This window comes from Narcine bancroftii, chromosome 5, assembly GCF_036971445.1.
Source record: "Narcine bancroftii isolate sNarBan1 chromosome 5, sNarBan1.hap1, whole genome shotgun sequence".
NCBI lineage: Eukaryota > Metazoa > Chordata > Chondrichthyes > Torpediniformes > Narcinidae > Narcine > Narcine bancroftii.
In genome coordinates this window covers 92751660-92771668 of record NC_091473.1, presented here as the reverse complement: position 1 = coordinate 92771668, position 20009 = coordinate 92751660, and the positions used below count along the sequence as shown (strand labels likewise).

The window sequence follows — 20009 nt, the reverse complement described above, 5'->3', positions numbered from 1 at the left end:
TATTCTTTCTCTGTAACTCAACTCCTGAAGTCCTGGAACCATCCAAGTAAATCTTCTCTGCAATCTTTCATCTCTTACTGATATATTTTCTGTTAGGTAACCAGAACTGCACACAATACTCTGAATTTGGCCTCACCAATGTCTTAAACAAGCTCACCATAATATCCCAACTCCTGTACTCAATATTTTGATTTATGAAGGTCAAGATGCCAAAAGCTTTCTTTACAACCCATAAGTGATGCCACTTTCAGGGAATAATGTATCTGTATTCCCAGATCCCTTTGTTCTTCCGCACTCCTCCATGCCCTACTATTTACTGTGATTGTCCCACCTTAGTTTGTCCTTCCAAAATGCAACACCTCACACTTGCTGCATTAAATTCCATCTGCCATTTTCTGGCCCATTTTTCCAGTTGGTCCAGATCCCTCTGAAAACCCTTCCTCACTGTCTACAATGCCCCCAATCTTAGTGTTATCATCAAACTTGCTGATGCAATTTATGACATTATTATCCAGATCATTGATATTATCAAACACAAATAAGATACAAGATGGAATAACCAAAAGATGAATGAGGGTATTAGATGTTTCAAAGGAGGAAATAGACACAGAGACAGAGAGGGACAGGAAAGAGATTCTAAAACACATGACCAAACTGATAGAAATGCAAGAACTAATAATGGTCTATAGGGAAGAACAATACACAAGAGATCAGAATCAAACAACCCTTGACTGAAGGCTACAGAGGGAACAAGATTAGTGAGGTACTTAAACAAGGATAAAATATTTCAATAAGCAACAATAACACTCAGGAGCAGGGCAGATTGGAAGTCAAGAATGAGTGTATTTTCTCTGACAAGATGGGGAAAATCAGTGTTGTCAATCTGCAAGACGTTCAAGTGGTTCAGTCAGGAGGTAGTAGGCATGAATGAGAATTATACTACAGATGGTTAAAATGAAGAGAGACAGATGATGCTTTAGTGATGCAGAGAAAAGCTCGGCATCAAATAGAATACCACCATTCCCCCAGTATTCATATGTGTGATGGAATTAGATAAGAAAGAGCTCCTGGCTGGATCGAATACTGATTGCTTCAGTCATCCTCCTAGCCTCAATTTGTGAGAATATCCAAGGAATGCAAATCTCTTTCATTTGCAATGCTTTCCAAGCTATGTGGGGAAAATGTATATTTTTCTAGATACCAAAAGAAAACTTCATGTAGATTTGCTTAATGGAGACAAGGAGCTTGGGAAGACCAAAAGCAACAAGGTCCCCATGTATACAAATCAGTAAAAGCTAGACTCATACCCATTATTACAGCAAAATATAGAACAAATAACACAGAAATGCTCAGTATAGGCAGTGGATTCGTATGAAACATTGAACAGTACAGCACAAGAATAGGCCCTTTAGATCACATGACTGCACCAAACAGTGCACAATTTGCACTGAAACTTTGCTACTTGCACATGATACAAAAACCTCCCTTTCTTGGATATTCATTTATCGATCTGAAAACTTCTTAAATCTACAATTGTATCTGCTTCCTCCACTATTCCTGGTTGCCCATTCCAAGAACCCACACTCTCTGTTTTAAAAAGAAAGTGATCTACACATCTCTTTTCAATCCCCCCACCCACCTCCACCCCCACCACACACACACACACAAACTTTAAATGCATGTCGTCTTGTATGTGTCATTTTTACCCTGGGGAAAAGATTTGACTGTCTATCCTATTAATGCCACCCATAATTTTATAAACTTCTATCAGGTGACCCCTCAGCTTCTAACAGTCCAAACAAAAGAACCCAAGTTCGTCCATCCTCTTGTTCATAGTTCATATCCTCTAATCCAGACAACATCCTGGTAAATATTTTCTGTACTACTTACAAAGCTCCAACTCCTTCCTTTACCAGAATTGCACACAATATTCTAAGTGCAATATAACCAAAGCAACATGTCCTTACTTTTATAATCAATGCCTCATCCAGTGAAAGCAAGACCTGGCACTTCTGACCAAATAAACACTCCAGAAAGACAGGTCAGCAATTCATTAACCCCTACTCAAAAAAAAATGATCCAAAGTGGGTAATGCAAACTCAAGGAGCTACTGACTTCTCCAACATTGTGCACAATTTAAGGTTCAAGGTCCATTTTTTGTCATGTATATAAATACGCAAGATTTGTTAATGTAGTGCCCGCATCTCGGGCTGACACATGAAATGGCTGTCAAATGCGGTGACTGGCAAAGCATCATGTGGGCTGAAACACCTGTTTCCATAGGCTGCCGGCAGAGTGGTGAAACTGGCCAATCACCATCAGTGGATCTCAGGGGGCCCAATCAGGGCCTGGGCATCCGAGGTAACCAATCGGCAGCAGGCCCACTCAAGCCACGCCCCAATGGAGATGTGGCCGAGCTGACTACAAAAGGCAGACCTGCCACTGAATAAACTCAGTGTCGAATACACTCTACTGGTGTGCGTGTCTTTCTTCTCTTGCGGATTGGAGCTCCAGATTTATGACTATAACCCAGCTGCAGCCGTAGCAACCTCACTACAAACTTTTGTTTGCCTGTAAAGGCGCACAAAGAAGAGCCACGAGTCCAGCACTCCAACCAAGTAAAGAAGCAAAAGAGAATCCCTTCAGAGACAGAATGTCCATGGATCCCACCAGCTCCTTAAACACCACTGCCTCCTACATTCCTAAACCTCCATAACCACACAGCCTTCTCTCTCTTCCAACAGTGAACTCGAGCTCAAGCCATCATGTCACATTCCTTTGTCCCTGGCTCCGAAGCCTCAATACAATTAGTAAGCTGTTAATGCCTGTGGTCCCCATATCCGATTTTCACAAGCCAGTCTCAAGCACCCTGCAGGCTGGTGCAAATCCTTTGGCTGTCAAACCTCTCACCAGTCACCTTGAAATAGACTCAAGATTTCAATTTAGAAAAAACTCTACAAAAGACCTCCATCCTAATATTTCTAATGCCTTTTTCTACTGCATGAAGCAGTTCTACTTTCTAGATGATTAAAATACAACCTTCTATATGTGATAGTTCAGACCTATCACCAATGTATATAGTTACAGTATCTAGAGTATGTAATGACTGTGCTTACAGCGATTGGCTGAGAGCTTAGCCACGCCTACTGTCTGGGCCTTAAAGGGTTGTGTCCCTAGCCAGGTCGGATCATTCCAGACTGGTCGGCCACCTGTGAAGAGCTCCTGTCTTTTGCTAATAAAAGCCTTGGTTTGGATCAATAAGTCTTTGGTTCTTTCGACGAGCTCAACACTACAAAAAAAGTTCTGCTTTGAGAAAAAAAGTGCAAATTAATTTCCTTCATATTCAATTCAAGGAAGTTTATTAAAATATATTTAATGGTACTTCTTTCCATTTCAATTTCTTTAATGCTTAACAATTTTAACTCAAACATAATTAAAAATATTAAAAGTACTATTTGAGTATTTGAATGCTAAATAACAATTTCGAGAGCCAACAAGCCAGGGAATTAGCCTCGTTGGCTATCAAGGGAGCAGAAGCTATTCACTTACATTGGGGCACATCTAGTACAATATTTGTCTTCAAATAGTGGGAGGCCAGCCTCCCCTTGGAAGACAAGAAAAATGCAGGGATGGGGCAGACATACTAGGAACTTGGGTAATTCAGTGTCAGTACTTCCCCATTAAGTGCAAGGTGGTTAACAAAGACGTTAGCAGAATTAAATAGCTACAATTTTTAAGGGAGAACAAGCCAAGACTATTTTCTCCTAAAGAGAGGAGGCTAAGAGTTGCCATAATAAATTATAAACTGATTAGATAAGGTGGACAGTTTGTTCCACGTCAAAAAAAATTGAAAACAATAAAGAGTTTAGAAGAAATTTCACTTAGAGCTTAACAAGAATGTACCACTGATAACCAAGTGGATTTATTGATGTCAGTAACACAAATGCATTAAATGGGAAGTTAGATTATGATGGATAAAGAAATAGTGTCAGTAATGATATTATAAAAGTGGGAGGAGGCTCAAACATCTCCAATTCAATCAGTCAGAGTTCCTTGCTCTACAGCAGTGGTTTTCAAACATTTTCTTTCCTCTCACATACCACTTTAAGTAATTCTTATGCCTTCAGTGCTATGTGATTAGTAAGGGATTACTTAAAGTGGTATGTGAATACGGTGATACAACGATAGCACTTGCCCACCAGCCTACTGTAGGGGGTGACCTCTGTACCTGCAGGAAGACCAACAGGGAGGCTGACTCCACCTGGCCAGCTGTCAATCACCAGCCTTTATATAGACTTGAGCTGGCCCCTCCCGGGCCACTCATACGTGGAACCATCGAGACTACTACTGGTGTACAACAGAGTTGAAGTGGATGAAAGACTGTAGTACAGTCTTTTCTGTGTTTTGTGTCTGCTTGCTACACCACAGTGTGTGGGAAGGGAAGATTGGGAATCACTTCCCTACACCCAATTGTTATTGAAATATTTTACTTAAGAAAAATTGTCATTGACACATATGGAGTTATGAAACCATGCACATAACCAGTCAATTAAGTATGATTAAACAATGGGTTTTCAAACATTTTCTTTCCACCCACATACCACCTGAAGTAATCCCTTATTAATCACAGAGCACCGATGGCATAGGGAATACTTCAAGTGGTATGTGAATGAAAGAAAAATGCTTGGAAACCATTGCTCTACAGCCTCTCAGGTAATCTATCATTCCATTATGTTCCCATTCCTGCTTGTCACAACATAGCCAACACAACTTGTGTAATAACTTCTCCTATCATCCCTGTATACTCTGCTACGTGAATGACAAAAGCAGAAACCACCTATTCATTGCCACGCGATAACTGGAAAAACAAGGAGACATACAGAAAATTAATTGAGAATGTTGGTTTAAAGTAGGGAATGGAGTCACAAAACCATTTCAAATAAAAGAAAGCAGGTGGGATTATTGGAGATGGGTAGAAAAATTCACTCATTATTGATGCACCTGCTGCCTCTCAAATTTCCATCACCTATGACGTGATCCCACCACCAAACACATCTACCCCTCTCCTTCTCTCTCTCTGCCTTCCACAGGGACTGCTCTCTCTTTGACTCCCTCGTCCACTCATCCCTTCCCACTAATTGTCCTCTTGGTACCTTCTCCCGTGACCGCATAAAATGGCACACCTCCTTCCTCACCATTACTCGGGGCCCCAAACAGCCCTCCACAGTGAAGCAACACTTCAGGTGAACCTGTAGAGGTCACCTATTGCATTCGAGGATCTAGGTGTGGCCTCAGAGACTAAACACAAATTGGGAGATCACTTCATTGAGCACCTTTGCCCTGTCTGCTGCAAGAACAAGAATCTTTCAGTGACAACCTGTTTTCATGTCATCATGTATGTTTGATTTCATGCACTGCCAAAATGGCATCTCCTGCAAAATGGAGGAGCCACACCTCTTATTCTGTCTGGGCACCCTCCAATCAGATGGCATTAATATTGATCTCTCTAGTTTCCACTAGCCCCACCCTCGGCCTCTCTCTTTCCCTATCCCCATGTCTACTTTCCTCCAGTACACCACCCAGTCTCTCTTTCCCTATCCCCATCTCCTTTCCTCGAGCTCTGCATTCACAGAGGCTGGCCACTGTGGACAGAGTGCAGATGCTCTGCAAAAGAGACCCCAAGCTTGGGCAGCACAGTAGCATAGTGGTTAGCACATTGCTATTACAATGCCAGCAACTTGGGTACGTTCTCACCATAGGCACATGGGTTTCCGCTTGGTGCACCAGTTCAAAACATACTGGGGTCGTAGGTTAAATTGAGATATTAGGGGAGCACAAGCTCATGGGCCAGAAGGGTTTTTTACCATGCTGTGTGTCTAAATTAAAAATCAAGTTGGCACTTGGTCTCACCCATATTGAGGAAGCTACATTGGAAACACAATGTAATAGATAATGTGCAGGTGAATCCTTGCCTCATGTGGAAGGACTGATTGGGATCATGGATGGGAGGATGCAGGAGGAGGAGGAGTAAGAGCACATGTTACACTTTCTACGGTTGCAAGGAAAAGTAGTGAGGTAATGGAGAAATTGGTGGGGAGGGATAAGAGACAAAGGAATCTTGGAGAGAGCGATCAATTTGGAAGGTGGAAATGGGTAGGGTGGGGTAAATGCATCTGGTGATATGGTCTAGGTGCAGGTGGTAGAAATAATAGAGGATGATGAGCTGAGGTCAGTGAGGTAGAAGGTGAGGACAACAGGAACCCCATTTCTATTCTTTTTGGTGGGAGGAGATAAGGGAAGAACACAGAGATGTAGGAAATTGCAGGAATGACCACAATAAAGGGTAAGCCATATTGATTGAAAAAAATATATAAACCAGATGGCCTGCAATCTTGATCTCAAGAACAGATGGTGAAAAACTGGAGAAATTGAGAGAAAGAATTCCATTCTTATGATGAAGGGACATGGGTGGCTGCAGATGATTTCAGCATCTGCTGTGTCCTACGAGCCTCCAACATCCACAACATCTTGTAACCACATCTTTTCAGGGATTTTTATTTTTATTTTTGAAGACCTTTGAAAGAAATGGAAAGGATGTAGTTTAATGCCCACCTCTAATTGCTCTGATAGATGGCAAGTTTCCCTTTGATATCACTGCAGTCCTTGTGGTGAAGTTGCTGCCCCAGTTCAGTTATGGAGAAAATTTGAGAGAGAAGTTAAGGACCAAAGAGAAATGCATTTCAAAGAACAAACTGTGCGCTATTTAAAAGGGGAAGTTACAAGTGGAATATCCCATTGAGTGCAGCATATTCCACTACACTTTAGGCTTCTGTCATTAGCCTTCAGGCAATGAGGGTGAACCCATGAAGGAGCTTCGCCATCTGCGAAGCCTCCACATCCCACCCTGGTGGAGCCAGATTAGTGACTGCAACTTCAATCACACTAATCTGAAAACAGTTTCAACAGCATGTCAACTTCATCACTATAGGAGAAAATACCCTGGATTAGGTTTACACCAATGTCCTTAGTGCGTACAAGGCTACACCTCGCACCCACCTTGGTTACTTGGATCATATATCTGTCCTGCTAACCCCGGCATACAGACTTCTAGCAAAGCAAACCAGGTCTGTTCGCAGGGAGATCAGGACATGGCTGGGTTGGGCGGGTGGGGGGGGCACCGCAGCACTGCAAGACTGCTTTGAGACCTCATACTAAAGCTGTTTCAGGGAGGTGGCCACCTTCAATGGTCATGTAAACATAGAGGAGTACACGAGATCAGTGATTGGCAACATCAGCAAGGGCATTGAGGATGTCACCGAGATCAAATGCTTCACAACCAGGGGTAACCAGAAATCATGGTGGGATGCAGAGGACCAGGCATTTCTCAGCACTCGTGATGCTGCATTCACGGTAAGGTATAGATGGCACCGAGATCAGGCAGCAGTGAATTCTCCTGTGTAATCTAGAAGGCAAAGCAGGGGATGCACAGAGATCCACAGACAGCTGTGCGACACGAGGAGCACTTGGCAAGGGATCAAGACTATAATGGATCACAAGTCAACCTTGTAAGTTAAAGACAATGACACCTCCCTTCCAGAAACATTGAACATCTATGCACAGTTTTATAAGAAGCACAGGATGATGCCAAAGAAAGCTCCATGTCCCCTTGATGAACTGGCCCCGAGCATAGCCACAACCAAGGTGAGGAAAACCCTATCCAAGGTGAACTCAGAAGGACCAGACAACGTACCTGGTCGGGAACTAAAGGACTGCAGACCAATTGATGGAGGTCTTCATGGACATCCTGAACACCTCAATGCAGCAGTCCATCATTCCCACAGGATTAAAAAAAAACACTATCTTCCTGGTACCCAAGAGGGAAACAATAACGGGACTCAATGACTATTACCCTGTGGCCCTGACCTCCACCATTATGAAATGCTTTGAGCATCTAGTGATGGAACGCATCAATGCACACCTCCCAGAGACACTGGACACATTTTAATTCACCTATAGAAGAAACGGTTCCACAGACAATGCCATCGTCTTGTCCTTTCACTCCAATGTCACCCACAAGGAAAATTACACCTCATATACCAGGGTGCTGCTCATTGACTTCTGCTTGATGTTTAATACCATCATTCCCCAGAGACTGGTGGAGAAGATGCCTCACTGGAACTCAACACTCCTCTCTGTAACTGGATTCTGGACTTCCTAATGGACATCCAGGTTGGTAGCAGAACATTGAGTAATGTCACACTGAGTACTGGAGCACCTTAGGGTTGTATGCTCAGCCTGCCCCTTTTTACGGTACTGACCCACAACTGAATCACCAGATCCAGCTTCAGTGTCATCAAGTTTGCATTTGGCCTCATCAGCAACAACAATGAGTCACACTATAGAGAAGAGGTGGAAAATCTAGTGGTATGATGCAAGAGTAGCATGGACAAGACAAAGGAGATGATTGTGGTCTTCAGAATGGCCAGGAACGACCACCCTCCACTACACATCAACAACTCTGTAATAAAGAGAGTGGAGAGCACCAAGTTTCTTGGAGTTCACTTAATTAGTGACCTATTATGGACAAACAACATCTCCTCATGTATTAGGAAGGCACAACAGCGCCTACACTTCCTGAGAAGACTGAAGTGGGAAAGGCTACCAGCCACCATCATATCAACCTTCTACAGCAGCTCTATTGAAAGTGTCCTGGCTGGCTGCATTATAGTGTGTTATGTTTTCTGCATAGAAATGGATCTGAGATCAATCGACATGATCATGACTGGCAGAGGGGATCACTGGAGTCTCCTTCCGCTTCCCCCAAAATCGATGTGATCGACTGGGATTGTTGCCTGAAGAGGGTGTGTAAAATCATTGTACCCCCTTCCACCTTGTACACACCATTTTTCAGCTGCTCCCATTGGGAAAAAGATTCAGGAGTATCAGAGCCAGTACCAAGAGGCTGAGGAACAGCTACTTCTCACAGGCAGCGAGAATGCTGAACAACCAAAGGATCCATCCGAGACTCTCATATTCATGAAACCATATTTATTTACTTATTTGTACTTATGAAAATTTATCCTGCACATGTAGTCTTTGTCTGTAAGTGTGTCGTGTCTGGTTGCGTATCTACAGGTTTTGCACTTTGGACCAGAGACCGCTGTCATGTCTGGTTGTACTTGTGCAATCAGATTACAATAAACATAACTTGATTAGATGGTGAAAAGACACTTTGTTGTTGTACAATTCAATATTATGCCCCTGATCTGCTCTTATAGGCTCAAATACCTATGTTGTTGGTCCAGTTACTCTTCTATCTAATGGTGAGCCCATCCACCCCATTCTTCACCTCACCACCTCCTCTTTGCATCTTGCTGTTGAAGATAGTAAAGGACTGGTACTGAACATGGCATTACAGTTATGTTGCACATAGCACCCCAAATATGAACTATTTTTGGTATCTGAATAGGTATTGTTGAGGCAGACACACCTGGTCCATGATGTGAAGAATTATGAATGGAATTAAATGTCCTATATCTAACCTTGTGATGGCTTCTCTTGAACTTCTGGACCCAAAATGATTGACTAAAACCACACCATCTTTATTCATGTTAGATCATACCAACCAGTGGAGGATTATCCTTCAAATATGCAACTCCAAGACCTTGTGCTCAATACCCCACTGTGTAATTCGATCCTGGACTTCTTCACCTCCAGTGCCCAATCATAAGACCATCAGACATAGGAACAGAAATGGGCTGTTCAGCCCATGAGTCTGCCCCGCTATTCAAAAATCATGAGCTGATCCATTTTTCCCACAGCTCCCCTGCCTGGCCTTCTCCTCTTAACATTTGATGCCCTGATTAAACAAAACTTGTCTTAAATAGACCCAATAACTTAATCTCCATAACTGCTTGGGGAAGAAATTCCACAGATTTACCACCCTCTGGCTGAAGAAATTCCTACACATCTGTTCTCGGTAAATGCCTTTTAATCCTGAAGTTGTGCACTCATGTCCTAGACTTTCCTACCATGAGAAAGAACCTTTCATATCTATTCCATCCATTCCTTTCAACATTCAAAATGTTTCAAATATATCCCTCTTCATTCTCCTAAATTCCAATGAGTACAGGGCAAGAACTGTCAAATGCTCCTCATATGATAACCTTCTCATTCCCGGAATCATCCTAGTGAACCTCCTTTGAATCCTCTCCAATATCAGCGCATCCTTTCTTAAAAGAGGAGCCCAAAACTGTCCACCATACTCCAAGTGAGGTCTCACCAGTGCCATATAAAGCTCAACATCACATCCTTGCTCTTGCATTTTGTTCCTCTTAAAATGAATGCCAGCATTGCATTTATCTTCTTCACCACCGTCGCAACATGTAAAATCATCTTCACGCTATCCTGCATGAAGATTCCCTGTTCTCTTTGCATCTGGGTAGTTTCAATTTTCTCTCTATTTAAAAAAGTAGTCTGCTTATTTACTTTTTCTACCAAAGTGCATGACTGTACACTTTCCAACATTTTCATTTGCCACTTATTGCCCATTCCTCTTGTCAAAGTCCTTCTGCAGTCTCAATGTTTCCTATATATTACCTCCTCCTCCAGCTACCTTCATATCACCTGCAAACTTGGCCACAAAGACATTCATTCCATAATCCAAATCCAATCAGTATAGATTGGCAAGAACAACTCCACAATCTCAATCTGCTCTGGAGTGCCACAGTCATGTCATCAAGTTCATTGACATCTGATTGTACAAGTACACTTGACAAAAGAGTGTTCTCTGTCCTCTGTCAGTGTAAAAGCATTCAGACCCACAACCAGTCACAGCACACATACAGACAAATAATACATATACAGGATGAGTATTATACTCTGCAAAATAAATAAAAATTGTTTATTTTTATATATATATATAGATCTATATAGATCTATATATATATACACACATGATATTTTTGGATGAGTAGTGGGAGCAGTTTCGTTGGTCGTTCAGCATTCTCAGTATCTGTGGGAAGAAGCTGTTCCTCAGCCTGGTGGTGCTGGCTCTGATACTCCTGCATCTCTTCCCCAATGGGAGCAGCTGAAAGATGTTGCGTGCAGGGTAGAAGAGGTTCTCAATGATTTTGCATGCCCTCTTTGGACAAAGATCTTCGTAGGTCTGGGTGGGGGTAACTTCAGTTATCCTTTCTGCCACTCTTTTGGCCCCATGGATTGACCTCCAATCCATTTCTCTGTAGCAATCATCCAATACTGTGTTGCAGCTGGTCAGGATACTCTCAGTAGAGTTCCTATAGAAAGATGACATAATGGTGGCCGATAATCTTGCCCGCTTCAGTCTTCTCATGAAGTGCTGTCACTGTTGTGCCTTCCCGACAACTGAGGAGATGTTGAAGGTCCACAATAGGTCACTAGTTAAGTGAACTCCAAAGACCGTGATGCTCTCCACTAGAGTTGTTGATCTGTAGTGGAGGATGGTCATTCCTGGTCCTCCTGAATACCACGATCATCTCCTTCACCGTGTCCACATTAAGGACAAGATGAAGGAGATGATCAGATATTAGGATACTTAGATCAGGGGTGTGTACTTAGCCAGATGTAGAACTGAAAATGTGCTAACCAATGGTGCACAACCTAGTGGTTATTGAGGGAATCAGAAATGGAGAGGGTGAGAAAATTTAAGTTCTTGGAAGTCACCATCATGGGGGATTTTTCATGAGCCCAACATATTTATGTCATCATGACAAAAACATGTCAGTGCCTCTACTTCATCAAGCATTTGCAAAGATTTAGTATGACATCGGAAATCTTGACAAACTTTGACAGATATGTAGAGGAAAGTGTGCGAACCGACTTCTTATGGGGGTACCAATACCTCTGAGTGGAAAGCCCTGCAAAAGGTAGTAGACATTGCCCAGTACATCTCGCCCCACCATCTAGAAAATCAACATGGAATGCTGCATCTGAGAGCAGCAGCAATTATCAAGAATCCATGCAACCCAGGATGTGCTCTCCTCTCATTGCTGTCATCAGCAAAGTGGTGTAGGTGCCACAAGACTAATATCACTGGTCCTGATAAGATGGTCCAGGGTTCTGAGAGAAACAGGAGTTATAGTCTATGCGTTGGTAGTCATTTACCAACATTCAATGGATTCTGGGTAGGTTCTGGCAGAGTGGAAGACAGCAAATGTCATGCAACTTTTTTTAAAAAGGGATTTAGACAGAAGACAATGAACTATCGCCAGTTAACTTAACGTCTGTAGCTTGAAGCTATCATTAAGGATGAAATAGTGAGACATTTAAAACGAAAGGGTTTCATCAGGCAGACGCAGCATGGATTCAGAAAGGGCAACTCTTGTTTGACAAACTTGTTAGAGTTATTTGAGGATATAATGGGTGTGGTAGATAGAGGGGAACAGGTTGATATTGTATATTTGGGTTTCCAGAAGGTGTTTGATAAGGTGCCGCACAAGAGACATTAATAAGATACATGAATGAATGAAGTCAGGGAAAGTATATTGTCATGGATTGAGAAGTGGCAGAGAGTCGGGATAAATGGGTGTTTTTCTGATTGGCAGACAGTGGTAAGTGGGGGGCAGCGGAGTTGGTGCTGGGCCCACAGCTATTCACCATTTACATTGATGATTTGGAAGAGGGGGCAGAGAGTAGTGTAGCCAAGTTTGCGTATGATACTAAATTGAGTGGAAAAGCAAATTGTACAGAGGATGTGGAGAGGCTGAAGAAGGATATAGTTAAGTTAGGTGAGTGGGCAAAGGTCTGGTAGATGGAGTACAACATTAGTAAATGCAAAAAATAAAAGAGCAGATTATTATTTAAATGGTGAAAAACTGCAACATGCTGTAGTGCAGTAGGACTTTGGAGTGCTTGTGCATGAATCGCAAAAAGTTGGGTTGCAGGTAAAACAGGTTATTAAAAAGGCAAATGGAATGTTGGTCTTCATCGCTAGAGGAATTGAATTCAAGAGTAGGGTGGTCATGCTGCAACTGTACAAGGTACTGGTGAGGCCGCACCTGAAGTACTGTGAGTAGTTCTGGTCTCCGTACTTGAAGAAGGATATACTGGCCTTGGAGACAGTCCAGACGATATTCACCAGATTGATCCTGGAGAGAAGGGGTTTGACCTACGAGGAGAGACTAAATCATCTGGGATTGTACTCACTCAGATTCAGAAGAATGAGAGGAGATCCTATAGAAACATGTAAAAATTGTGAAAGGGATAGACAAGATAGAGGCAGGAAAATTGTTTTCACTGGTAGGTGAGACCAGAACTAGGGGACACAGCCTCAAGATTCAGGGGAGTAGATTTAAGATGGAGATGATGAAAAAATGTTTCTCCGCAGAGACTAGTGAACCTAAGGAATTCTCTGCCCAGGGAAGTGGTTGAGGCTACTTCATTAAACATATTTAAGGTTCAGTTAGATTTTTATATAAAAAAGGAATTAAGGGATATGGGGAAAAGGCAGGTAGATGGAGTTGAGTCAATGATTAGATCAGACATGATCTTATTGAGTGGTGGAACACTCTTGATGGGCCAGATGGCCTACACCTGCTCCTATTTCTTATGTTCTTATGTAGTTACTTCCCTCCACCAGACTCCCAAACAAGAGACATGTTTAGGAACTCCTACTTTTCACATTATTTATTAATGAATATTTATTGTTTCTATATTTACTCAGGGTTTTTTTTACAGTTCTCTCTTTTGCATACATATCTTTGTCTTGAGTGCAGGTTACACAAGTAGAAATTCTGACTGGTCCTCAGGAAAAACAATCTCAGTCTTGCATGTAATGTACTGTCAATAAATTTGAACTTGAGCTTCATACTTTCCCAGGACTGCTCAATGACACATTTCCTCACATAAATTGATGTCAAAGACATTCTCAACAGAGGACACAAAACATTTAAGGGAGGCCATCAAAGTTTTTTCATGTAGTCAGCAAGAGAGAAGTATGCAAGAAAACAACTAAACGTTTCTGCTTCACAGGTAAGGGGGCCCATAAACTTTGAGCAGTTGGCTGGTCTAGATTACTGGTGAATAATTGAAGATTCTTAGTACTGTCAGTAATAAATAGCTAAATTATAGGTTAAGAGCAATGGGCTGATATTTGGCCAGATTGGATTAGTTCTGGCTTTTCTCCACAATAAATAACTGGACAACCCAGCCTGTTGCAATGGTTCCAGTTTCAATGCTACTGAAATACATAAAAGTGCTGGAGAAACTTAATAGATCATGAGGCATCCGTAGGGAAACCAATGTTTCAGGCCTGAGCTTTTCATCAATGCATGAGCAAAATGCAGGCAGGCGCCTGAAAAAAAGTTAGGGTAGGAGAGGAAGGAGGAAGGAACAGGGATGAATACAGACTAACAGGCAAAAAAAATCACAGGTCGATATGGGTGGGATGGTAGAAGAGAAAAAAGCTAGAAAGTGATCAGGGATGGGGGTAGCTCACTGAATAGAAAGGGAGGAGAAGGGCTGGGCAGCAGGAGGAAAGGAAACATGGAGATAGGGAAAGAGAGAGACTTGGCGGAGAAGTTGAACAGAAACTGGAGAAATCGATCTTAATGTCATTTAGTTGGAGAGCACCCAGAAGGAATATTAGGTGTTGTTCTTCCAATTTCTTGGTAGCTTCGGTTTGGTAGTGCACAAGGCCATGGATAGACATGCATCATCCAGTGCATTTGACCATTTTTCATTTCCCTCAGATATTATTAAAATTGGCTGAATAATGACTTTTGTGCAGGTGTGAACCTTCATAGTTGACCAATATAAATCATCCACCAGGCATATCTTGGTGAAGCCTATACTCTTCAAACATTTGCTGAATGATTCAAAGGAACATTTATGAAGTCTCCTCTACTTGTTAACTGTTTAATTGTTCAGTGTTATTCACAACAGGAGATGACAGGAGTCCAGATTTGATCGAATCTGTTGGTTGTTGGATCCCGTATAACTCTGAAATATTGTACATTAGTACACTCTCAATAGTACATCTATAGAAATCCAACAGCATTCTGGGGCTGAGGTGTAACATCCTCATACATCTCAAAAAATAAAGATGTTGTTGTGCCTTTTTGATCAACATTGATGAATTAAAAGACCAAGTGAGGTCATTAGAGATATGGACTCCAAGGAATTTGAAGCTCTGTAACCGCTTCACTGATATAAATCGGGACATGCATGTGGGTTCCCGCCCATCTAAAATCCACAATGATCTCTTTTGTCTTCTGGGTATTGAGTAACAAATTGTTCTCTGCACCCCACAAGGCTAGGTGCTGAACCTTACCACTATAGGCCATTTCATCGTTCCCTGTGACCATGGTGTCATCTGCAAACTTTATAATTAAGTTTGAGTTGTACATAGGAACGCAGTCAGAGGAAAAGATGGAATATAAAAGGGAGATGACCAACTGATCTGCAAACAACCCTGGGGCATTCCAGAGTTCAAGGTTATACTGGAGGAGAAAATATTGCCCAACCTAACAGACTGGGGTCTGTTAGTAAGGAAATCCAGAATCCAATTACAAAAGAATGAGCTGATATCATGCAAACTAAGTTTGGCTATCAGCTTTGATTGTACAACAATGTTGAAAGCTGAATTATAATCAATAAATAGTAATCTTACACAACAGTTTGGTCTATCCAGGTGAGTCATAGAGTGCCGCACTTTTGAAATGGCATCCTCTGTACTATTAGCACGGTAGGCGAATTGATGTTGATCCATAGTGGCAGACAAACAAGATTTCAAATGAGATAAAACCAATCTCTCAAATCATTTTAAATGATAGGAGTGGTCATTCAGACTCATGTTGGTAGAGCACTTCGATATAGGCACAATTATAGCAGTCTTAAAACTTGTTGGAACAACAGCCTTGGCCAAGGACAGATTAAAAATATCCATAAAAACCTCTACCAACTGATCTGCACAAGCTCCTGATCTTGACCAGGAATGCCATCTGGTCCAGCTGCCTCCTTCACATTCGCCCTACTAAGGATGGCCCATACAGCTGTAATAGAAAACGAGAGAGGTACTTAATTCAGTAAAAGATCCACTTTGAAAGGGACATCCATATTTTCTCGATTGAAACAAGCATAAAAATAATTAAGCTCTTCAAAGAATTTTAAGGGGTCTCAGCTAGAAACAGTGCAATATCAAATGATTTATAATGTAAAACAAAAAACAACCAACTGAAAAACCTCACAAAGATAAGCGTATACAGAGCCGTTGTCATACCCACACTCCTGTTCGGCTCCGAATCATGGGTCCTCTACCGGCACCACCTACGGCTCCTAGAACGCTTCCACCAGCGTTGTCTCCGCTCCATCCTCAACATCCATTGGAGCGCTCACACCCCTAACGTCGAGGTACTCGAGATGGCAGAGGTCGACAGCATCGAGTCCACGCTGCTGAAGATCCAGCTGCGCTGGATGGGTCACGTCTCCAGAATGGAGGACCATCGCCTTCCCAAGATCGTATTATATGGCGAGCTCTCCACTGGCCACTGTGACAGAGGTGCACCAAAGAAAAGGTACAAGGACTGCCTAAAGAAATCTCTTGGTGCCTGCCACATTGACCACCGCCAGTGGGCTGATAACGCCTCAAACCGTGCATCTTGGCGCCTCACAGTTTGGCGGGCAGCAGCCTCCTTTGAAGAAGACCGCAGAGCCCACCTCACTGACAAAAGGCAAAGGAGGAAAAACCCAACACCCAACCCCAACCAACCAATTTTCCCTTGCAACCGCTGCAATCGTGTCTGCCTGTCCCGCATCGGACTGGTCAGCCATAAACGAGCCTGCAGCTGACGTGGACTTTTTACATCCTCCATAAATCTTCGTCCGCGAAGCCAAGCCAAAGAAGATAATGTGATAACCTCTATACCTTGCCACATGCACTGCAAGTCCGAGGATACAAAGTGCTCCTCAATTTTCTGTTTTATAAATATTTAGCCTGAGAGAGAGATTTCCCTCTTTAAGTTGGACCCGGTGTGGCAGAATATAGATATGGTTTGGGGAGATAAATTGGGGCAGGGCTTTTAGTGTAGGTCACATACAAACACTTTAAAACAGATCTTATTTAAAATACTGAAGCTCTGCTCATGCTAGACATGTTGGGGCCAATAGTCTTTGCAAAAGCTTTGGAGAGTGCCCAAGCGACTTCATTAATGGATTGTTGTTTACAAAAGGCAATAAATGAAAGAGCTTCTTGGAGCCACATTCTGTCTGGAGTGGAACTTGCTGTTCAAGGAAGGTCATGTAGTTTTGAAAGCAGAGAGAGTAAAACAGGTTTTCTCAGGTCAGAGAGAGAGAGAGAGAGAGAGAGAGAGAGAGAGAGAGAGAGAGATCAGTTCTACAGTTTTCAGTCAGCAGCAGCAACTGGGACTGGAACAGGTCAAGCTGGCAAGCTTATGGAAACCCCCATTTAGAAATGGGTTGTGAGAGCTTAGTTCAGCCTGATCAAAGCCCTTGTGGTTCATGAAAGAGGAGAGGACTAGCTGCCTAATGTTTCACTTGAAATAAGAGAAACGAAAAGGCACTCTGTGGTGACCTGAAAGAAAGAGATTATCATCTGGAGAACCCTAAGGGGGCAAGTTTCTGTGGCAAGACACTGAAGTGGCCGATTTAAAAACGGAATCAGTTGTGGGTGTCCTGGAACAACAAATCTCTCTCTGAAAACTGACAAGAACCTTCCTGAGCGGTAACCATTTACCTTTCAAGCACCAAAGCCTGGTGAACGTTATAAATGTTAAATTCTGTGCACAATATAAGAATTGCCTGGAACCAGTGAACTTAGAGGAATGAGAACTGAGAATGGACTGTGGACCAAAGAACTTTTATGTACTTAGAATTAGAAGGAGGTAAGTTAAGTTAGTTAAGTCAATAGTGATAAGTTAATGTGTGATTCTGTTTTCATGTTTAAAGATAACTAAAAGCAACTCTGGGTTTTGGGGTCCTCTGGGCTCGTAACACCAGCCAAACCATACATCACTTGGTCACCAGATCTGAAGGCTGAATCTCTGTCTTTAATCAAATGATGAATCTCACTGTTCATCCACAGTTTATGGCTTGCAAATATTTTAACTTTCATCCACATACCTGCTTATATACTCAATAACAAGCTGGTGTATACACTGATATTGATCTGAGAATCTACTATGGCACATTCAGCAAACACACATCAGTCTGTATTTTGAAAATGCTGCTGAAGAACAAACTCAACCACTTCCCCACCCCCACCCCCCCCCCCCCCCCCATAAGACCTTAGCAGTTTTGATTACGGGTTTGGCCCATTTAATGACCAATCTGAACTTGGGAATCATTAACAGTGCAAGATGGTCAGTCTGACCCAAGAGAGGGAGGGCAGTGATTCTGTGTGCGTCAGGCACATTTGTGTAAACCTGATCCAAGCTTTTGTCCCCTCATGTTTTATATGTCACATTCAGATGAAATCCTAGGAGCACAGAGCGTAAATTACAGTGATTAAAATCTCCGGACACTATAGAGGCACCATCTGAATGTAATATCTGCAACTTGCCAGGAACAGCTCCAAGAACTTTCAAGGCAGCTTTAGCATTTGAATCCAGAGGCATATAAACCTCAATCTCAAATTAGCTTTTCAAATTGGTTTAAAAACACTGCACTATCAGACTGAACCCCGATGATTATTGAACCCTGATGATTATTCCAAGCTCCTTTCCTCCAAAGGAAACTCCTCACAAAACTAGATACATTCCTTCACCTGCACCCCAATATGTAGAGCAGCAGGCTCAATCCTTGCAATTCCTTTGTAAAAATAATTCTTCACTGCCATCCTCTGAGCAAGGATTTCATCTGCAATCATATCATTCCTAATTAAAGTAGAATTTGTTTCAAGCTAAAAAAATTTTTAAAAATCAAAGCAATTAGCCAAACAAAAATTTGGTGATTCTTTTGTTTTCTTGATACGGCTGAAGTCAATTCACCATTGATGATTTGAAAAAAAAAATCTAAAATAAAATGCCAGACATATTTGCTCTGCAGAGAAGAGTTCACCAATTAAATAGTGGAAACCCTGACAGTTCAGCAGTGGAAAGAGCTCAACTGTATTCAGCAAAAAGAGAGAGACAAAGAGGAGACTACAAATCCAAACTTAATATCTATTAGAAGCCTTGGCAGAAATTGTGCTGTTAGAAGGAACACAAAAAAAAGGGAGAGGAGGTAATGCTCTTTTCCTCATTTGAGATCAAAACATTTCATGTTCCATACTAGATTCTCCATAGTATCTCCATGCAAACAAAATGACAAGCAAAATGGTAAATTCAATCCTGGCTCAGGTCATTACACCTCAACATTATTTCCTGCTGAGAACAGTGGCAGATTGTGAAATATCACAATCATATCCTAAGCCAGCAACAAACATCACTACCACAGTTCCCACCATTTAAACTTAAATCCTATATAACATTATCCAAACTCAGAAGAATATTTCTCACCTCAAACAAATCAACATTTTAAAATGGATGATGATTTCACCTCTACTAATATCTACTAATATCTCCACTGGCCACTGAGACAGAGGTGCACCAAAGAAGAGGTACAAGGACTGCTTAGAGAAATCTCTTGGTGCCTGCCACATTGACCACCGCCAGTGGGCTGATATCGCCTCCAACCGTGCATCTTCGGCGGGCAGCAACCTCCTTTGAAGAAGACCGCAGAGCCCACCTCACTGACAAAAGACAAAGGAGGAAAAACCCAACACCCAACCCCAACCAACCAAATTTCCCTTGCAACCGCTGCAACCATGTCTGCCTGTCCCGCATCGGACTTGTCAGCCACAAACGAGCCTGCAGCTGACGTGGACATTACCCCTCCATAAATCTTCGTCCGCGAAGCCAAGCCAAAGAAATATCTATCTCTAGTTAGAGAAATATTGTTTGGGTTTTCCATGCATTTGTTAAACAAATTTCAACACAAGATTCTATTCAGCAACAACCCTATTTCAGATAGTG

At 42.2% G+C, this 20009-nt stretch overlaps 1 protein-coding gene across 13 annotated transcripts in view; it reads right to left on the bottom strand.

Moving 5' to 3' along the window:
- The window catches only part of LOC138763717 (3',5'-cyclic-AMP phosphodiesterase 4B-like), a 687345-nt gene that overhangs the window by 561482 nt on the left and 105854 nt on the right, over nucleotides 1–20009 (bottom strand). The window contains exon 3 of one of the 13 annotated variants that reach the window (XM_069938364.1): nucleotides 15938–16031. The exons of the other annotated variants lie outside the window; for them this stretch is intronic. The gene's annotated coding sequence lies outside the window, so the exon portion shown is untranslated. The remainder of the gene's footprint in view (nucleotides 1–15937; nucleotides 16032–20009) is intronic. 13 annotated transcript variants of the gene reach the window in all.